At 46.3% G+C, this 16,772-nt stretch overlaps 12 non-coding genes across 12 annotated transcripts; 3 read left to right on the top strand and 9 right to left on the bottom strand.

Annotated features, from left to right (window-relative positions):
* Positions 1-5,829: 5,829 nt before the first annotated feature.
* TRNAT-UGU (transfer RNA threonine (anticodon UGU)) lies at positions 5,830-5,901 on the bottom strand. Its single transcript has one exon. It is a non-coding gene; the product is annotated as a tRNA-Thr (tRNA).
* Positions 5,902-6,490: 589 nt separating this feature from the next.
* Positions 6,491-6,572, bottom strand: TRNAS-GCU (transfer RNA serine (anticodon GCU)). The gene has a single exon. It is a non-coding gene; the product is annotated as a tRNA-Ser (tRNA).
* An 876-nt stretch (positions 6,573-7,448) lies between these two features.
* On the top strand, positions 7,449-7,543 carry TRNAI-UAU (transfer RNA isoleucine (anticodon UAU)). The gene is made up of 2 exons: positions 7,449-7,486; positions 7,508-7,543. It is a non-coding gene; the product is annotated as a tRNA-Ile (tRNA).
* A 1,295-nt stretch (positions 7,544-8,838) lies between these two features.
* TRNAT-UGU (transfer RNA threonine (anticodon UGU)) lies at positions 8,839-8,910 on the bottom strand. Its single transcript has one exon. It is a non-coding gene; the product is annotated as a tRNA-Thr (tRNA).
* A 589-nt stretch (positions 8,911-9,499) lies between these two features.
* On the bottom strand, positions 9,500-9,581 carry TRNAS-GCU (transfer RNA serine (anticodon GCU)). The gene has a single exon. It is a non-coding gene; the product is annotated as a tRNA-Ser (tRNA).
* A 1,556-nt stretch (positions 9,582-11,137) lies between these two features.
* TRNAT-UGU (transfer RNA threonine (anticodon UGU)) lies at positions 11,138-11,209 on the bottom strand. Its single transcript has one exon. It is a non-coding gene; the product is annotated as a tRNA-Thr (tRNA).
* Positions 11,210-12,631: 1,422 nt separating this feature from the next.
* TRNAS-GCU (transfer RNA serine (anticodon GCU)) lies at positions 12,632-12,713 on the bottom strand. Its single transcript has one exon. It is a non-coding gene; the product is annotated as a tRNA-Ser (tRNA).
* A 292-nt stretch (positions 12,714-13,005) lies between these two features.
* On the top strand, positions 13,006-13,100 carry TRNAI-UAU (transfer RNA isoleucine (anticodon UAU)). Its single transcript has 2 exons — positions 13,006-13,043; positions 13,065-13,100. It is a non-coding gene; the product is annotated as a tRNA-Ile (tRNA).
* Positions 13,101-14,272: 1,172 nt separating this feature from the next.
* Positions 14,273-14,344, bottom strand: TRNAT-UGU (transfer RNA threonine (anticodon UGU)). The gene has a single exon. It is a non-coding gene; the product is annotated as a tRNA-Thr (tRNA).
* A 589-nt stretch (positions 14,345-14,933) lies between these two features.
* On the bottom strand, positions 14,934-15,015 carry TRNAS-GCU (transfer RNA serine (anticodon GCU)). Its single transcript has one exon. It is a non-coding gene; the product is annotated as a tRNA-Ser (tRNA).
* A 292-nt stretch (positions 15,016-15,307) lies between these two features.
* On the top strand, positions 15,308-15,402 carry TRNAI-UAU (transfer RNA isoleucine (anticodon UAU)). Its single transcript has 2 exons — positions 15,308-15,345; positions 15,367-15,402. It is a non-coding gene; the product is annotated as a tRNA-Ile (tRNA).
* Positions 15,403-16,557: 1,155 nt separating this feature from the next.
* Positions 16,558-16,629, bottom strand: TRNAT-UGU (transfer RNA threonine (anticodon UGU)). Its single transcript has one exon. It is a non-coding gene; the product is annotated as a tRNA-Thr (tRNA).
* Between the last annotated feature and the right edge of the window lie 143 nt (positions 16,630-16,772).

Here is a 16,772-nt window from a genome sequence, read left to right as displayed (position 1 = left end):
AATGGCGTTTGTCAGGCGTTCGTCAGGCGATCGGAAGGGGTGAGGCAATAGTTTATGGTTCAATGGTTTTCATGAAGTCTTCTTGATACGATGAAAGCAGGAAAGGGAAGCTTGTCAATAAGCAAACTTAAGACAAGGTGTGACTCCTAGAAAGAATGACTTGGAAACGACATACAGAAACTCACATATAACAAGCATTGAAAATGCAATAGGTCTCGCAATAGAAGAGTTTGACATTTTTCGTTTTGCAAATGGATGAGTGGCGATGCGTGGATGAGTGGCGTTGCGTGGATGAGTGGCGTTGCGTGGATGAGTGGCGTTGCGTGGATGAGTGGCGTTACGTGGATGAGTGGCGTGTGTGAGTGGCGTGTGTGTGAGTGGCATTGTGTGTGTGAGTGGCGTTGCGTGTGTGAGTGGCATTGCGTGTGTGAGTGGCGTTGCGTGTGTGAGTGGCGTTGCGTGTGTGAGTGGCGTTGCGTGTGTGAGTGGCGTTGCGTGTGTGAGTGGCGTTGCGTGGATGAGTGGGGTTGGAATGCAATAGGTCTCGCATTAGAAAAGTTGTAGTTATTGGTCTTGTAAATGACATAATTTATTTATTTTTTCGTTGTTAAAATTGCTAAATTGATGGCTTTGTCATTTACAATGCCAATAGTTATAACTTTCGCGAATGTGACACCTATAGCATTTGGAATGCAACATGTTTTGTATGTACGTGACTTATATGGCAGCTCTGGTCGTTATGCTACATCTCTAGAGAGCAGGAGAGTGCAGCAGGGGAGAGAAGCACAGCAATGCAATATGTCTCGCATTAGGAAAGTTTGAGCTATTGGTATTGTAAAGGACACATTTTTTATGTATGTGCTTGTTTTTAAAATAGCGAATTAATAGCTTTGTTATTTACAATGCCAATAGTTTTATCTATCGCAAATGTGACACCTATTGTAACACAATATGTGTTGTGAGGGTGAGTGAGGGTGAGGGGTTGAGGGTGAGGGGTTGAGGGTGAGTGAGGGTGAGGGTGAGTGAGGGTGAGGGGTTGAGGGTGAGGGGTTGAGGGTGAGTGAGGGTGAGGGTGAGGGGTTGAGGGTGAGTGAGGGTGAGGGGTTGAGGGTGAGTGAGGGTGAGGGTGAGTGAGGGTGAGGGGTTGAGGGTGAGTGAGGGTGAGGGTGAGGGTGAGTGAGGGTGAGTGAGGGTGAGGGGGAGTGAGGGTGAGTGAGGGTGAGGGTGAGGGTGAGTGAGGGTGAGTGAGGGTGAGGGTGAGGGGTTGAGGGTGAGTGAGGGTGAGGGGTTGAGGGTGAGGGTGAGGGTGAGGGGTTGAGGGTGAGTGAGGGTGAGGGGTTGAGGGTGAGTGAGGGTGAGGGTGAGTGAGGGTGAGGGTGAGTGAGGGTGAGGGGTTGAGGGTGAGTGAGGGTGAGTGAGAGTGAGGGTGAGTGAGGGGTTGAGGGTTGGTGAGGGTGAGGGTGAGGGGTTGAGTGAGGGTGAGGGTGAGGGGTTGAGGGTGAGTGAGGGTGAGGGTGAGGGGTTGAGGGTGAGTGAGGGTGAGGGTGAGTGAGGGAGAGTGAGGGTGAGGGTGAGTGAGGGTGAGGGTGAGTGAGGGTGAGGGTGAGTGAGGTTGAGGGTGAGTGAGGGTGAGTGAGGGTGATGAGTGAGGGTGAGTGAGGGTGAGTGAGGGTGAGTGAGGGTGAGGGGTTGAGGGTGAGTGAGGGTGAGGGTGAGTGAGGGTGAGGGGTTGAGGGTGAGTGAGGGTGAGGGTGAGTGAGGGTGAGGGGTTGAGGGTGAGGGGTTGAGGGTGAGTGAGGGTGAGGGTGAGTGAGGGTGAGGGGTTGAGGGTGAGTGAGGGTGAGGAGTTGAGGGTGAGTGAGGGTGAGGGTGAGTGAGGGTGAGGGTGAGTGAGGGTGAGGGTGAGTGAGGTTGAGGGTGAGTGAGGGTGAGTGAGGGTGATGAGTGAGGGTGAGTGAGGGTGAGTGAGGGTGAGTGAGGGTGAGGGGTTGAGGGTGAGTGAGGGTGAGGGTGAGTGAGGGTGAGGGGTTGAGGGTGAGTGAGGGTGAGGGTGAGTGAGGGTGAGGGGTTGAGGGTGAGGGGTTGAGGGTGAGTGAGGGTGAGGGTGAGTGAGGGTGAGGGGTTGAGGGTGAGTGAGGGTGAGGAGTTGAGGGTGAGTGAGGGTGAGGGTGAGTGAGGGTGAGTGAGGGTGAGTGAGGGTGAGTGAGGGTGAGGGGTTGAGGGTGAGTGAGGGTGAGGGTGAGTGAGGGTGAGTGAGGGTGAGTGAGGGTGAGGGTGAGTGAGGGTGAGTGAGGGTGAGTGAGGGTGAATGAGGGTGAGGGAGGGTGAGGGAGGGTGAGGGTGAGGGGGGGTGAGGGAGGGTGAGGGTGAGGGAGGGTGAGGGGTTGAAGGTGAGTGAGGGTGAGTGAGAGTGAGGGTGAGTGAGGGTGAGTGAGGGTTAGGGTGAGTGAGGGAGAGGGTGAGTGAGGGTGAGTGAGGGTGAGGGGGTTGAAGGTGAGTGAGGGTGAGTGAGAGTGAGGGTGAGTGAGGGGTTGAGGGTGAGTGAGGGGTTGAGGGTGAGTGAGGGTGAGGGGTTGAGGGTGAGTGAGGGTGAGGGTGGGTGAAGGTGAGTGAGGGTGAGGGGTTGAGGGTGAGTGAGGGTGAGTGAGGGTGAGGGGTTGAGGGTGAGTGAGGGTGAGGGTGAGTGAGGGTGAGTGAGGGTGAGGGTGAGTGAGGGTGAGTGAGGGTGAGTGAGGGTGAGTGAGTGAGGGGTTGAAGGTGAGTGAGGGTGAGTGAGAGTGAGGGTGAGTGAGGGGTTGAGGGTGAGTGAGGGGTTGAGGGTGAGTGAGGGTGAGGGGTTGAGGGTGAGTGAGGGTGAGGGTGGGTGAAGGTGAGTGAGGGTGAGGGGTTGAGGGTGAGTGAGGGTGAGGGGTTGAGGGTGAGGGGTTGAGGGTGAGTGAGGGTGAGGGTGAGTGAGGGTGAGGGTGAGTGAGGGTGAGGGTGAGGGGTTGAGGGTGAGTGAGGGTGAGGGTGAGTGAGGGTGAGTGAGGGTGAGTGAGGGTTAGGGTGAGTGAGGGTGAGGGTGAGTGAGGGTGAGGGGTTGAAGGTGAGTGAGGGTGAGTGAGAGTGAGGGTGAGTGAGGGGTTGAGGGTGAGTGAGGGGTTGAGGGTGAGTGAGGGTGAGGGGTTGAGGGTGAGTGAGGGTGAGGGTGGGTGAAGGTGAGTGAGGGTGAGGGGTTGAGGGTGAGTGAGGGTGAGGGGTTGAGGGTGAGTGAGGGTGAGGGTGAGTGAGGGTGAGGGTGAGTGAGGGTGAGTGAGGGTGAGGGGTTGAAGGGGAGTGAGGGTGAGTGAGAGTGAGGGTGAGTGAGGGGTTGAGGGTGAGTGAGGGGTTGAGGGTGAGTGAGGGTGAGGGGTTGAGGGTGAGTGAGGGTGAGGGTGGGTGAAGGTGAGTGAGGGTGAGGGGTTGAGGGTGAGTGAGGGTGAGTGAGGGTGAGGGGTTGAGGGTGAGTGAGGGTGGGGTGAGTGAGGGTGAGGGTGAGTGAGGGTGAGGGTGAGTGAGGGTGAGTGAGGGTGAGTGAGTGAGGGTGAGTGAGGGTGAGTGAGGGTGGGTGAGGGTGAGTGAGGGTGAGTGAGGGTGAGGGTGAGTGAGGGTGAGTGAGGGTGAGTGAGGCTGAGGGGTTGAGGGTGAGTGAGGGTGAGGGGTTGAGGGTGAGTGAGGGTGAGGGGTTGAGGGTGAGTGAGGGTGAGGGGTTGAGGGTGAGTGAGGGTGAGGGTGAGTGAGGGTGAGGGGTTGAGGGTGAGGGAGGGTGAGTGAGGGTGAGGGTGAGTGAGGGTGAGGGGTTGAGGGTGAGTGAGGGTGAGTGAGAGTGAGGGTGAGTGAGGCGTTGAGGGTGAGGGGTTGAGGGTGAGTGAGGGTGAGGGTGAGGGGTTGAGGGTGAGTGAGGGTGAGGGGTTGAGGGTGAGTGAGGGGTTGAGGGTGAGTGAGGGTGAGGGGTTGAGGGTGAGTGAGGGTGAGTGAGGGTGAGGGGTTGAGGGTGAGTGAGGGTGAGGGTGAGTGAGGGTGAGTGAGGGTGAGTGAGGGTGAGTGAGGGTGAGGGTGAGTGAGGGTGAGTGAGGGTGAGTGAGGGTGAGGGAGGGTGAGGGAGGGTGAGGGTGAGGGTGAGGGAGGGTGAGGGAGGGTGAGGGTGAGGGAGGGTGAGGGGTTGAGGGTGAGTGAGGTTGAGGGGATGAGGGTGAGTGAGGGTGAGGGGTTGAGGGTGAGTGAGGGTGAGGGTGAGTGAGGGTGAGGGGTTGAGGGTGAGTGAGGGTGAGGGTGAGTGAGGGTGAGTGAGGGTGAGGGGTTGAGGGTGAGGGGGTGAGGGTGAGTGAGAGTGAGGGTGAGTGAGGGGTTGAGGGTGAGGGGTTGAGGGTGAGTGAGGGTGAGGGTGAGGGGTTGAGGGTGAGGGTGAGTGAGGCTGAGGGTGGGTGAGGGTGAGTGAGGGTGAGGGGTTGAGGGTGAGTGAGGGTGAGTGAGGGTGAGGGTGAGTGAGGATGAGGGTGGGTGAGGGTGGTTGAGGGTGAGTGAGGGTGAGGGTGAGGGGTTGAGGGTGAGTGAGGGGAGGAGGGTGGGGGTGAGTGAGGGTGAGGGTTGAGGGTGAGTGAGGGTGAGGGTGGGTGAGGGTGAGGGTGAGTGAGGGTGTGGGTGAGTGAGGGTGCGGGTGAGTGAGGGTGAGTGAGGGTGAGGGTGAGTGAGGGTGAGGGCGAGTGAGGGTGAGTGAGGGTGAGTGAGGGTGAGGGGTTGAGGGTGAGTGAGGGTGAGGGTGAGTGAGGGTGAGGGTGAGTGAGGGTGAGGGGTTGAGGGTGAGTGAGGGTGAGGGTAGAGGGTGAGTGAGGGTGAGGGTGAGTGAGGGTGAGGGGTTGAGGGTGAGGGGTTGAGGGTGAGTGAGGGTGAGGGTGAGGCCATTGTTGCAGGCCGCCGTGTGGGGCCTGCTAAGTGTACGGGGAGGGGGCAGCAAGCACAATTTATGGTGTCTAAAGCGACCCTTTCCTGAGAGACAGCCCTGGAGACAGAGGATGTTTATTTCAAGGAAGTCCAGCGGCCTTCGCGTCTGGGCAGCATTTAGTAAAAAAACAAAAAAAAAAAGTACAAACATTTAGAAGCATTTACATATGCATTTAATCCATCGTGCAAGTCTCTCCTTGCACGCGGGTGGAATGTTTGTCTACTTGCTGTTTATTTTTGGCATCAACAGATGCAGGGAGGGTGACGCTCTGTGAAGGAGTGCAGCGTGGGACCCGTGGTGTACGTGGCTGTTAAGTAATGTTTCGGCTGAGATAACATTGCAAAGGCTGACGCATGGATGGTTCAAAACAGGCGCAATAACAAAACGTGAATAGTGCGCATATAGTAGTTACTGCAACAAAACCTACAAAACCGCATAAAACCTAATTAAAAAAAAAGAAAAAAGAGACAGGCTGTTATAAACAATGGAATTTACACACGTGCTTGTTGGTGATGTATTCGCCTACGCCTACATCACTTATAAAACAAGACGGATTGAAGGCAGAGAAGGGGGGGAGGAGAAATGCGACATGGCGGGCAGGGGAGGGGGCGGAGTGGGGAGAGGGTGTTAAGCAGCAGGGGCCTTTGAAGTGAAGCTAAGCTTCACTTCAAAAGGTGTGAGAGGAATGCGGCTGAGGGAACAGACGGCAATTTGGTGATGTGCACGCGCATTTTAGGTCAATGCGCAAGCGCATTGACCTAAAAGCCACGGGCACAGCACCAAATCGCCGCAGTTAGGTAAACTTTGTTTAAAGCCCTATAGTCTCGCTCTGCTCAATGCGCATGTGCATTGACAGGCGAGACCTAAAAAGGCCCTGATGAGGCTTGAACTCATGACCCCTGGTTTACAAGACCAGTGCTCTGCCGCTGAGCTACAAGGCTGGCCTGCCTGCAGTATGTAAATCGCTTCATGTATTCTTACTGCGGTATGAAGATATCTATGATTTTGAGACTCTGTATGGAAATGCAGTTGCATTTGAATGTCTACATGCGTGCACAAATTAAAGACCATGCTTAAGAAACTTTTCTTGGAAGTAGGAAAAACTCCATTTTGATTTGAGAACATAAGAGTATTCACATTTATGACCATACTGATAGCTGTAATTAGAATGTCCGCAATCATTGACAGATAGAGAACTCACTTATTAGAAGTGATCTGTCTCTGTGGGGCAGACATATGTCAACAGTCATACACTTGAGATGGCTGAAACTTTAGGAGTAAGAGCTGCTTTCTTATCAGTCTATCTATCCAAACTGGTTAGAAGGCCAGGAGTGAGGGAAAGGCAATCCTCTGGACACTTCATGAAAGATCTAATTTCAATTAAGCACAAAACACTTCCCTTAATTTGACATAATTGCCAAAATGGAATAGTCAGTTGGGCCCTTCTAGTGGATTATGGCTGTGTCTTGAAAGAGAGTGTAATTGTACTACGAGACATGCCCACCTTCAAAAGAGTGTCTGATGGCGTTCCGACGAAGGTGGGATTCGAACCCACGCATGCAGAGCACAATGGATTAGCAGTCCATCGCCTTAACCACTCGGCCACCTCGTCTGCCTTAGGTGCCTATGTTTCATTTTTTAGGAAATTCTTACTATGTGCTAATTACAAATAATCATAAGTTTCTCCTAGACTGTGTCAGAACTGGCAAATGTATGTGGTGTTCAATAGACAGAGCACATGGGAAACGGCCACTACAACGCGGCCGTTTCCACGCACACCATAACCACGCATGCATTACAACGCATGCTGGTTACAACGAGAAACCTTTACCATGCATACCTTTACTACGAAAAACGTAGTAAAGGCATGTGTTGTAAAGTAAAAAAAAAAAACAAAGGGGGGGCTTGGGGGGTCTCCCCCCAACAAAATAAAAGCGTGGGTTTAAAAAGAAAAAGACGCATATTTGTTTGAGAAAAAAGATGTGAAGGAGATCAGCGTCTAAAGGGGAAACGGAAAAACATTCCGCTTCCTGTTAATGACGTACAACGTCACCACAGAAAAACGAGGAGAGGTAAGGAGGAATGAGCGGGTGTTCTAGCAGAGAGATCAATTAAAAAAGTACATTTAAAGGGTGAAAATCCGTTAACATGAAAATACCATTTACATGCATACTTTTACAACGAAAATCGTTGTAAAAGTATGCGTGTAAAAGATATTTTCGTGGTAAAGGACGTGCGTGGTGACTGCATTCCGTTGTAACGCATGCGTGGTAAAGGCATGCGTTACAACGGAATGCGTTGTAAAATCATACATCCGAGCACATGATATAGCAGAATTATCAAATCTGTTCCATTAGGACTGTAGTTTTTAATAGTCATGATAACATGCTAGCATGTGAGTCGATCTTGCACAGTGAATAAGGGAGCAGTGCCAGTATCTACTTGGTCAGCTCTAGATGGCTCAACTGGGGAGATATGCGAACAGTGAGCTCCAGTGGCGCAATGGGTTAGCGTGCGGTACTTATACAGCAGTACTTGCGTTGAGGCATGCCGAGGTTGTGAGTTCGAGCCTCACCTGGTGCAGCTTACTGGTTTTTCATAAACCATTTCACTAAAAGTAAAGATTAAACTCAGGGTAAAGACGGCCCTTGCTAGAGAGTCTTTACTTCTTTTCAGGATCTGCGTGTTTGACTCTTCCAGATGCAAATATCACAATCCTATTTGATGCTCCTCATAAACATTCCATGATGTGCCGTCTTGCATAGCATGCAAACACAACATCAGTGCATTTAAAAATACATTTGTAGATTAATAAATATGATGAAAACATTGTTGTCACGGGATAACCATATACTGAGGAGCTGCAAACAGTGCTGTATCAGCTACTTACAATACAATTTAACTGAAAGACATATCAAAAGAAGAACGTCATCATATTAATGTTTCTGGTCAACATTTGAGTTGCACCATAGCAGCTTATGGTGCTTTCTGCTCAGATTGTGCCTCCAATACCACATTGATTTTTTAATTCTTTGCAGTTTAAAAAAAACAATTCATGCTCAAAGTTATCTTTTTAAAACCATTCAACCTATTACATTTATTTCTCTAACTTGTGAATGTGGTCCATGTTCTCTTTTCCTCATCCCCATCACGATACTCCTTTTCCCGAAATCAGGTTCACTTCTTTATCCAGCCGCCCCTCCAAGGTCACCAAATCTATGAAGCGATTCTGCTTTTTCTCACATTCTCTCTATGTACAAGATACCTTGTATCATTTGAATGGACAGCAGGAGAGTCGGATATTTATGGTTAGTGGGGGTGGGGTTTTGAATTTTAACCTCATTTGACTAAGAGCCGGGGCATGTGGGAGGAATAGTATTCTGCTTTTTCTCACATTCTCTCTATGTACAAGATACCTTGTATCATTTGAATGGACAGCAGGAGAGTCGGATATTTATGGTTAGTGGGGGTGGGGTTTTGAATTTTAACCTCATTTGACTAAGAGCCGGGGCATGTGGGAGGAATAGTATTTTAAGGGGGGATGAAGTTCACATCTCCTTGGTGAAATTTCTAGATCCTTATTTCATCCTTTCTGTGGATGCAGACTCAGTCGGAACAGAGGTAATAGTCCTCGCTCTGACTTTCAAAGGAACTACAAATATGCATGGCTTATTTGGCTTTGCCCGGCGGGGTGAGAAGGGCGTTTGTCAGGCGTTTGTCAGGCGTGAGGCAATAGTTTATGGTTCAATGGTTTTCATGAAGTCTTCTTGATACGATGAAAGCAGGAAAGGGAAGCTTGTCAATAAGCAAACTTAAGACAATGTGTGACTCCTAGAAAGAATGACTTGGAAACAACATACAGAAACTCTAATATAAAAAGGCCCTGATGAGGCTTGAACTCATGACCCCTGGTTTACAAGACCAGTGCTCTGCCACTGAGCTACAAGGCCAGCCTGCCTGCAGGATGTAAATCGCTTCATGTATTCTTACTGCGGTATGAAGATATCTATGATTTTGAGACTCTGTATGGAAATGCAGTTGCATTTGAATGTCTACATGCGTGCACAAATTGAAGAGCATGCTTAAGACACTTTTCTTGGAAGTAGGAAAAACTCCATTTTGATTTGAGAACATAAGAGTATTCACATTTATGACCATACTGATAGCTCTAGTTAGTATGTCCGCAATCAGTGACAGATAGAGAACTCACTTATTAGAAGTGATCTGTCTCTATGGGACAGACATATGTCAACAGTCATACACTTGAGATGGCTGAAACTTTAGGAGTAAGAGCTGCTTTCTTATCAGTCTATCTATCCAAACTGGTTAGAAGGCCAGGAGTGAGGGAAAGGCAATCCTCTGGACACTTCATGAAAGATCTAATTTCAATTAAGCACAAAACACTTCCCTTAATTTGACATAATTGCCAAAATGGAATAGTCAGTTGGGCCCTTCTAGTGGATTATGGCTGTGTCTTGAAAGAGAGTGTAATTGTACTACGAGACATGCCCACCTTCAAAAGAGTGTCTGATGGCGTTCCGACGAAGGTGGGATTCGAACCCACGTGTGCAGAGCACAATGGATTAGCAGTCCATCGCCTTAACCACTCGGCCACCTCGTCTGCCTTAGGAGACTGTGTTTCATTTTTTAGGAAATTCTTACTATGTGCTAATTACAAATAATCATACGTTTCTCCTAGACTGTGTCAGAACTGGCAAATGTATGTGGTGTTCAATAGACAGAGCACATGATATAGCAGAATTATCAAATCTGTTCCATTAGGACTGTAGTTTTTAATAGTCAAGATAACATGCTAGCATGTGAGTCGATCTTGCACAGTGAATAAGGGAGCAGTGCCAGTATCTACTTGGTCAGCTCTAGATGGCTCAACTGGGGAGATATGAGAACAGTGATATCCAGTGGCGCAATTGGTTAGCGCGCGGTACTTATACAGCAGTACTTGCATTGAGGCATGCCGAGGTTGTGAGTTCGAGCATCACCTGGAGCAGCTTACTGGTTTTTCATAAACCATTTCACTAAAAGTAAAGATTAAACTCAGGGTAAAGACGGCCCTTGCTAGAGAGTCTTTACTTCTTTTCAGGATCTGCGTGTCCGACTCTTCCAGGTGCAAATATCACAATCCTATTCGATGCTCCTTATAAACATTCCATGATGTGCCGTCTTGCATAGCATGCAAACACCACATCAGTGCATTTAAAAATACATTTGTAGAATAATAAATATGATGAAAACACTGTTGTCACGGGATAACCATATACTGAGGAGCTGCAAACAGTGCTGTATCAGCTACTTACAATACAATTTAACTGAAAGACATATCAAAAGAAGAGCGTCATCATATTAATGTTTCTAGTCAACATAAGAGTTGCACCATAGCAGATTATGGTGCTTTCTGCTCAGATTGTGCCTCCAATCCCACATTGATTTTTTAATTCTTTGCAGTTTAAAAAACACAATTCATGCTCAAAGTTAACTTTTTAAAACCATTCAACCTATTACATTTATTTCTCTAACTTGTGAATGTGGTCCATGTTCTCTTTTCCTCATCCCCAGCACGATACTCCTTTTCCCGAAATCAGGTTCACTTCTTTATCCAGCCCAACCATCCAAGGTCACCAAATCTATGAAGCGATTCTGCTTTTTCTAACATTCTCTCTATGTACAAGATACCTTGTATCATTTGAATGGACAGCAGGAGAGTCGGATATTTATGGTTAGTGGGGGTGGGGTTTTGAAGATTAACCTCATTTGACTAAGAGCCGGGGCATCTGGGAGGAAAAGTATTTTAAGGGGGATGAAGTTCACATCTCCTTGGTGAAATTTCTAGATCCTTATTTCATCCTTTCTGTGGATGCAGACTCAGTCGGAACAGAGGTCATAGTCCTCGCTCTGACTTTCAAAGGAACTTCAAATATGCTTGGCTTATTTGGCTTTGCCCGGCAGGGCTTGCCCGGCGGGGTGAGAATGGCATTTGTCAGGCGTTTGTCAGGCGATCGGAAGGGGTGAGGCAATAGTTTATGGTTCAATGGTTTTCATGAAGTCTTCTTGATACGATGAAAGCAGGAAAGGGAAGCTTGTCAATAAGCAAACTTAAGACAATGTGTGACTCCTAGAAAGAATGACTTGGAAACAACATACAGAAACTCACATATAAAAAGGCCCTGATGAGGCCTGAACTCATGACCCCTGGTTTACAAGACCAGTGCTCTGCCACTGAGCTACAAGGCCAGCCTTCCTGCAGTATGTAAATTGCTTCATGTATTCTTACTGCGGTATGAAGATATCTATGATTTTGAGACTCTGTATGGAAATGCAGTTGCATTTGAATGACTACATGCGTGCACAAATTGAAGAGCATGCTTAAGACACTTTTCTTGGAAGTAGGAAAAACTCCATTTTGATTTGAGAACATAAGAGTATTATCACATTTATGACCATACTGATAGCTCTAGTTAGTATGTCCGCAATCAGTGACAGATAGAGAACTCACTTATTAGAAGTGATCTGTCTCTGGTCGTGTGCTAAGCCCGGAGCAGATCTTTTTCACATGCTTTTTGAATGCTCCTTAGTGCGCACCTTTTGGACGCAAGTATGGTCCCAGATTAACAAAATTATTCTCTCCACACACCCCTTTTCCGTCTCGCACATTTTCCTGGGGAGTGTCTCTCCTATTTGGAAACACTGCAATATGGATACCAGAATTATAGATCTATTGTTAGCAGTTGCTTTTCAACAAATTACCAAAAATTGGAAAGACTTTACCAAAATATCTTAATAGGCATGGTGGTATGCAGTCTGTTATAATCACAGGCTAGATACGACTTATGTTTATCCATTGTCCATGGCGACGAAACGAAAAATGTTATGGGAACCTGTTACCACCTTGTTTGATGATAGTGCCAGACATTCTTTGCCTATTTCTCCTCTGCAACAAGAAGTTTCTAAGCCTCCGTGAGGATGCCTTGATGTTTCATATTGTTTAAATTTAATACATGTTGTTACTTTATAATTGCATTTCGGAATTACATCTGTTTTCATTGTGTGTGTTATGTATAGTATATACCTTTTCAGCTGTACTTTGTTATAGTTATTAGTCGTGCTTATAGCATATAGCATATTGCATTTTTCTTTTACTGTCCTTCTCTCTTTTCTTTTTCTCTTCTTTTTCTCTCTTCTTTATACCTTCATTCTTTTCTCTTTTGCGATGCTTTATACCTATTTCTTTTCTTTAGAATATTTGAATTCATTTTTATGTAACATGTGTTTATGATATGTTATGCTTACCTTATCTGAACTTCTTTTAATCATTTTTTTTTTTTTTAACTGAGATGTGATCTGTCTCTGTGGGGCAGACATATGTCAACAGTCATACACTTGAGATGGCTGAAACTTTAGGAGTAAGAGCTGCTTTCTTATCAGTCTATCTATCCAAACTGGTTAGAAGGCCAGGAGTGAGGGAAAGGCAATCCTCTGGACACTTCATGAAAGATCTAATTTCAATTAAGCACAAAACATTTCCCTTAATTTGACATAATTGCCAAAATGGAATAGTCAGTTGGGCCCTTCTAGTGGATTATGGCTGTGTCTTGAAAGAGAGTGTAATTGTACTACGAGACATGCCCACCTTCAAAAGAGTGTCTGATGGCGTTCCGACGAAGGTGGGATTCGAACCCACGCGTGAGGAGCACAATGGATTAGCAGTCCATCGCCTTAACCACTCGGCCACCTCGTCTGCCTTAGGTGACTATGTTTCATTTCTTGGGAAATTCTTACTATGTGCTAATTACAAATAATCATAAGTTTCTCCTAGACTGTGTCAGAACTGGCAAATGTATGTGGTGTTCAATAGACAGAGCACATGATATAGCAGCATTATCAAATCTGTTCCATTAGGACTGTAGTTTTTAATAGTCATGATAACATGCTAGCATTTGAGTCGATCTTGCACAGTGAATAAGGGAGCAGTGCCAGTATCTACTTGGTCAGCTCTAGATGGCTCAACTGGGGAGATATGAGAACAGTGAGCTCCAGTGGCGCAATCGGTTAGCGCGCGGTACTTATACAGCAGTAATTGCATTGAGGCATGTCGAGGTTGTGAGTTCAAGCCTCACCTGGAGCAGCTTACTGGTTTTTCATAAACCATTTCACTAAAAGTAAAGATTAAACTCAGGGTAAAGACGGCCCTTGCTAGAGAGTCTTTACTTCTTTTCAGGATCTGCGTGTCCGACTCTTCCAGGTGCAAATATCACAATCCTATTCGATGCTGCTTATAAACATTCCATGATGTGCCGTCTAGCATAGCATGCAAAAACACCACATCAGTGCATTTAAAAATACATTTGTAGAATATTAAATATGATGAAAACATTGTTGTCACGGGATAACCATATACTGAGGAGCTGCAAACAGTGCTGTATCAGCTACTTACAATACAATTTAACTGAAAGACATATCAAAAGAAGAACGTCATCATATTAATGTTTCTAGTCAACATAAGAGTTGCACCATAGCAGCTTATGGTGCTTTCTGCTCAGATTGTGCCTCCAATACCACATTGATTTTTTAATTCTTTGCAGTTTAAAAAACATAATTCATGCTCAAAGTTAACTTTTTAAAACCATTCAACCTATTGCATTTATTTCTCTAACTTGTGAATGTGGTCCATGTTCTCTTTTCCTCATCCCCATCACGATACTCCTTTTCCCGAAATCAGGTTCACTTCTTTATCCAGCCGACCCTTCCAAGGTCACCAAATCTATAAAGCGATTCTGCTTTTTTGCCACATTCTCTCTATGTACAAGATACCTTGTATCATTTGAATGGACAGCAGGAGAGTCGGATATTTATGGTTAGTGGGGGTGGGGTTTTGAAGATTAACCTCATTTGACTAAGAGCCGGGGCATCTGGGAGGAAAAGTATTTTAAGGGGGATGAAGTTCACATCTCCTTGGTGAAATTTCTAGATCCTTATTTCATCCTTTCTGTGGATGCAGACTCAGTCGGAACAGAGGTCATAGTCCTCGCTCTGACTTTCAAAGGAACTTCAAATATGCATGGCTTATTTGACTTTGCCCGGCAGGGCTTGCCCGGCGGGGTGAGAATGGCATTTATCAGGCGTTCGTCAGGCGATCGGAAGGGGTGAGGCAATAGTTTATGGTTCAATGGTTTTCATGAAGTCTTCTTGATAGGATGAAAGCAGGAAAGGGAAGCTTGTCAATAAGCAAACTTAAGACAAGGTGTGACTCCTAGAAAGAATGACTTGGAAACAACATACAGAAACTCACATATAAAAAGACCCTGAAGAGGCTTGAACTCATGACCCCTGGTTTACAAGACCAGTGCTCTGCCACTGAGCTACAAGGCCAGCCTGCCTGCAGTATGTAAATCGCTTCATATATTCTTACTGCGGTATGAAGATATCTATGATTTTGAGACTCTGTATGGAAATGCAGTTGCATTTGAATGTCTACATGCGTGCACAAATTGAAGAGCATGCTTAAGACACTTTTCTTGGAAGTAGGAAAAACTCCATTTTGATTTGAGAACATAAGAGTATTCACATTTATGACCATACTGATAGCTCTAGTTAGTATGTCCGCAATCAGTGACAGATAGAGAACTCACTTATTAGAAGTGATCTGTCTCTGTGGGGCAGACATATGTCAACAGTCATACACTTGAGATGGCTGAAACTTTAGGAGTAAGAGCTGCTTTCTTATCAGTCTATCTATCCAAACTGTTTAGAAGGCCAGCAGTGAGGGAAAGGCATTCCTCTGGACACTTCATGAAAGATCTAATTTCAATTAAGCACAAAACACTTCCCTTAATTTGACATAATTGCCAAAATGGAATAGTCAGTTGGGCCCTTCTAGTGGATTATGGCTGTGTCTTGAAAGAGAGTGTAATTGTACTACGAGACATGCCCACCTTCAAAAGAGTGTATGATGGCGTTCCGACGAAGGTGGGATTCGAACCCACGTGTGCAGAGCACAATGGATGAGCAGTCCATCGCCTTAACCACTCGGCCACCTCGTCTGCCTTAGGAGACTATGTTTCATTTTTTAGGAAATTCTTACTATGTGCTAATTACAAATAATCATACGTTTCTCCTAGACTGTGTCAGAACTGGCAAATGTATGTGGTGTTCAATAGACAGAGCACATGATATAGCAGAATTATCAAATCTGTTCCATTAGGACTGTAGTTTTTAATAGTCATGATAACATGCTAGCATGTGAGTCGATCTTGCACAGTGAATAAGGGAGCAGTGCCAGTATCTACTTGGTCAGCTCTAGATGGCTCAACTGGGGAGATATGAGAACAGTGAGCTCCAGTGGCGCAATCGGTTAGCGCGCGGTACTTATACAGCAGTACTTGCATTGAGGCATGCCGAGGTTGTGAGTTTGAGCCTCACCTGGAGCAGCTTACTGGTTTTTCATAAACCATTTCACTAAAAGTAAAGATTAAACTCAGGGTAAAGACGGCCCTTGCTAGAGAGTCTTTACTTCTTTTCAGGATCTGCGTGTCCGACTCTTCCAGGTGCAAATATCACAATCCTATTCGATGCTCCTTATAAACATTCCATGATGTGCCGTCTTGCATAGCATGCAAACACCACATCAGTGCATTTAAAAATACATTTGTAGAATAATAAATATGATGAAAACATTGTTGTCACGGGATAACCATATACTGAGGAGCTGCAAACAGTGCTGTATCAGCTACTTACAATACAATTTAACTGAAAGACATATCAAAAGAAGAGCGTCATCATATTAATGTTTCTAGTCAACATAAGAGTTGCACCATAGCAGCTTATGGTGCTTTCTGCTCAGATTGTGCCTCCAATCCCACATTGATTTTTTAATTCTTTGCAGTTTAAAAAACACAATTCATGCTCAAAGTTAACTTTTTAAAACCATTCAACCTATTACATTTATTTCTCTAACTTGTGAATGTGGTCCATGTTCTCTTTTCCTCATCCCCAGCACGATACTCCTTTTCCCGAAATCAGGTTCACTTCTTTATCCAGCCCACCCATCCAAGGTCACCAAATCTATGAAGCGATTCTGCTTTTTCTAACATTCTCTCTATGTACAAGATACCTTGTATCATTTGAATGGACAGCAGGAGAGTCGGATATTTATGGTTAGTGGGGGTGGGGTTTTGAAGATTAACCTCATTTGACTAAGAGCCGGGGCATCTGGGAGGAAAAGTATTTTAAGGGGGATGAAGTTCACATCTCCTTGGTGAAATTTCTAGATCCTTATTTCATCCTTTCTGTGGATGCAGACTCAGTCGGAACAGAGGTCATAGTCCTCGCTCTGACTTTCAAAGGAACTTCAAATATGCATGGCTTATTTGGCTTTGCCCGGCGGGGTGAGAATGGCGTTTGTCAGGTGTTCGTCAGGCGATCGGAAGGGGTGAGGCAATAGTTTATGGTTCAATGGTTTTCATGAAGTCTTCTTGATACGATGAAAGCAGGAAAGGGAAGCTTGTCAATAAGCAAACTTAAGACAAGGTGTGACTCCTAGAAAGAATGACTTGGAAACAACATACAGAAACTCAGATATAAAAAGGCCCTGATGAGGCTTGAACTCATGACCCCTGGTTTACAAGACCAGTGCTCTGCCACTTAGCTACAAGGCCTGCCTGCCTGCAGTATGTAAATCGCTTCATGTATTCTTACTGCGGTATGAAGATATCTATGATTTTGAGACTCTGTATGGAAATGCAGTTGCATTTGAATGTCTACATGCGTGCACAAATTGAAGAGCATGCTTAAGACACTT

Source organism: Lissotriton helveticus, chromosome 5_1, assembly GCF_964261635.1.
Source record: "Lissotriton helveticus chromosome 5_1, aLisHel1.1, whole genome shotgun sequence".
NCBI lineage: Eukaryota > Metazoa > Chordata > Amphibia > Caudata > Salamandridae > Lissotriton > Lissotriton helveticus.
The sequence above is the reverse complement of the archived record's forward strand: the minus strand, read 5'-3'. Positions and strand labels throughout refer to the sequence as shown.